A 4,033-nucleotide genomic window follows, 5' to 3' on the forward strand; every position below is an offset into this window, starting at 1 on the left:
TACATCATATTTTATTTATTTTAATGGTGAGACTTATTAATCGATGGTTGAAGTTGAAGCAACCATGTGCATGGTAGAAAACTATCTTCCTTGTATACCATGGATTTGACAAATGTCTTGAACTCAAGTCTTGTGGATGAAAAAAAAAATTGACAATACATTATGCACGTGTATTTTAATTAATAATATCAAACTTTATACAGCCACGGATCTAGCTAGAGTGGGTTGGGGGCAACTGTCTCCACTACTCTTCTGGTTATATTTGCTAAATCTTTGATATTTTAATGATTGATCTCTCTTAAAATAATATATTGCCCCCGTTAAATAGAAATTTATACCATAAAAAGTTTAGCTCATGAATTTTATAAATCAAATGTGTAAATGAATTTGAGATGGAATTTTGAATAATTTCTACCATATTTTTTAAATATAAAGACACGTAAAGAACAGTTTTAATTTGTAGATGTTGACGAGTCTTTAATTTTTCTAATATATAATAGGATAGTGTTTATAATCTTGAGTATTTTGCTCAATGATAATGATGTTATTATTATATCACTTTTGTATTGCTAAAAATTTTCTATAAATATTTATCATATAAAATCTTGCCCCCACAAGTCACCATTTTTGAATCCGTCACTGACTTTATTTAAAGTTTAATATTTTCTTATAAGCTTTTATATAAAGTGTTTGCTCCTTAAATATAATGATGATAAAAGACTTGGAGAGACATTAGATATGATAAGGTGCGAGTTTGAAAGTTTAGTTCTTCACTTCTTAATAATTAGTGTGTGTGATTTTCATCGATAAAAATTAATAATTTGTCATTTAATACGATCACTGTATAAGTTATATCTACTAGAGCTAATCCTATTTAAAGTGAGTAAGACACTAAATACAAACAACTCTCAAATCTAGATTTGAGCACATGTTTTATTTTAATAATATAATTTTTTTTGAAGGAGTTTTAATAATATAATTTTGTAATTTGATTTGGATTAGATGTTGGTTGGCATTATATAAGAACCGAAAGTTGATCAAATCTATTTTATTTTTTACCGTTTGATCAAATGAGTTATTAAGTTCAGGAAAGAATGAGTTATTAAAAATGTTCTTTTTGTGTCTAATACAAATTTGGTCTAAAGGTAAACCTTACTATTTTTAGTAAATTCAAGTAAAGTATCATATTTGTTCTAAATTAACTCACTAAAATTGACATCGAGGGAATCAAACTCGAGACTTTGAGGATGATCACACTCTAAATACCCAAACCAACCCAAGCGAGTTCACTGTTTTTTTTACTAAAAATGGTTAGGTCTCCCTTTGGGTCGTAAACTTTTTTTTTTCTTGGATTGAAGGGTTTATTTAGTGAAGGTACATTGTCCCTTTCAAAAAACAAATGAATAAACGTGGGTTTAATTAGTGAAGGTACATTGTTCCTAATTAAAAACAACCACAATTTGATACGTCTTTTGAGTCGTATTTTGGCATGCATGGTTGTCTGCAAGAGTGCAATGTATAATTTCGAATCATATATATCCCACTACACAATTTGTAAATTGTAAACTTTTTGGTTAAATACCTAATTTTGTACTATAATAAGTTTACCTAATTGTTTAGTTATCCATTAGTTTATACTTCGTGACAACATCAAAACTGAGCATGTTACATAAAAATATAAAAACCCTATCTCTTACGTAAAGCAAAATACTTTTTTGGCAACAACATTATCACATATATAATCGAAAACGAAAATAAAAACGTCCAAAACCAATCACACACGATGGAATTCTTAGATTACCAATTACACAACGACAACTTAAGAGACAGATGAATTATTGAATCTAATAACTTTTGTTAAAAAATAGAATCAAATACAATAACTTAAATGGATATAACTAGTGCCAAATTGGTGTTTTTAAAATTGGCTCTATTTTTCTTACTTGGCACTATATGAAAAACAATTGCATGTGCATAAAGTGCTTTATATGAAAAAATAGATAACTATTAAATTGCATGTGCATTTTTTAAAATAATTTGAGTAAAAATTATTTTACAATAACATTAATTAATTAATCATTATCATATTATTAAAACAATTGACTTTAATTATAAGTACACAAAAATTATAGTCACGCATTTTATTGGTTTTGATTTATTACACTTCGGTGTAAGCTCAGTGCTATAAGAGTTTATTAAGTTTGGATCCGCTCAAGAATGTTGTAAAATGGTCATTAATACTATTATGAATAATATAAATTTTCCCATTCTCGATATTTTTTTAAAGATTAGTTGTGATTTTTTTTTGTCAAATAATCTAGTGGCTAGCGCTCACACATTTTAAATGTGGAGAAGTGGGGTGTCCGGGGTTCGAACACCGACTTCTGCATATAATATGCAATATCCCTACCAATTGAGTTAAGTTCACATGGATTAGTTGTTGTGATTTATTGTAGCATAAAACTTTTTTATAGTGGCATTGTATCAAAATTGAACTAATTTTAACAAAAATGGGTGAGTAAGGTTTTTCTTAGGCTTTGTTTGGGAGTTTGGAGGGGAGTGGAATGAAAGGCTTTGAGGGAGAAAAATATATGGGAAAATTGAGAAATCTTTCACATTTTTTAAAGAGTATTTTTTTAGAAAGTGATAAATTAATGCTTATGATTAATATATTTTTAATTTTAAGAATATTATAACAACATATATTAAATTTGAAGAATTCATATAAGCCCTTCCAAACCTCTCAAAACCCTCCCTCCAATACAATTTTTTAGTTCCCTCAAATGAGGAGGAGTTTTATATTTTGAAGAAAAATAAGCCCCCCAAAACCCCTCATTCTGATGTCCTCTATTTCTTCTACTTACTCATTCCTTTTTTTTTTTTCAAGTCTTTCCTTCCATTCCCCTTCAAACTCACAAAAAAAAACCTTAAAAAACACGTCAATGAAACTTTTGATGAGTATCACGGGTTCGAAGCTACTCTTCGTTATATCAAATGTCTCAAACATCTTTTAACCATCTATAAATTGTTGACTTTTGGGTTAAATATTTAATTGTGTACTTTAATATATTTACCTAATATTGTTTGGTTTTATCATTAACATCAAAACCAAGCATGTTACGATCGAGAAAAGGTAATATCCCTAAGTGTTACGTAAAGCATAATATTTTTTGTTAACAACATTATCACACACCCCTTCAGAAAGAAAGAAAAAAACATTATCACATATACAATCGAAAACGAAAATTAAATTGTTAAACACCAATCACACACGATGGCATTCTTATGTTACCAATAACATGGTGACAACTTGTACTAAAAAAAACATATATAGGGACAACCTCAAGGTAGATGAACTAAGTATTACATATAAGAATGTTGATGGCAAAAGTGACTTATTATTTATGACAAATTTTTGTCAAAGTGACTTATAATTTAAAACGGAGTAAACAAAATTCGAAGCAAACGAACATCCATCATGCGATTTTACTTCAAAAAAAAAAAAGCCATCATGTACACAACCAAGCAACCCCACGTATGACTACGAAAACATTTTACAACAAAATTGTGGATTGTGAACATTCATGAGTACCAAAACCAAAAACGAGCCAAATAGAACCTGAACCTATATCTTGAAAACCACGAATGAGTCCGACCACCAACATAAAAGTAAGTCCAAAAACAAACAATTCATTATGACGAAACAACGACGACGACAAGCATCGATGGCCAACATTCTTTATATGAAGAAATAAATTGATAATTACTATTAAATTGCATTTTTATAGAAAACGTTTAGTTTATATGCAACGTTGGTGTAAAATTATTTTTAGACTACTGCAAATTAATCATATTCATCATATCATTAAAAATAATTGACTTTAATTATAAGTACAAAATAATTAAAGTTACACATTTTATTGATTGTGGCTTATCGATTAAAAAATATTGAAAATTTATCAACATTAATATGTTTTTTTATTACAAGTGGAGGAGAATTATTATTATTTATTTATTTCAAAAAGTTTAACGG

This window comes from Medicago sativa, chromosome 7 (assembly GCF_051527215.1).
Source record: "Medicago sativa cultivar Bolivia chromosome 7, Bolivia_mono, whole genome shotgun sequence".
NCBI lineage: Eukaryota > Viridiplantae > Streptophyta > Magnoliopsida > Fabales > Fabaceae > Medicago > Medicago sativa.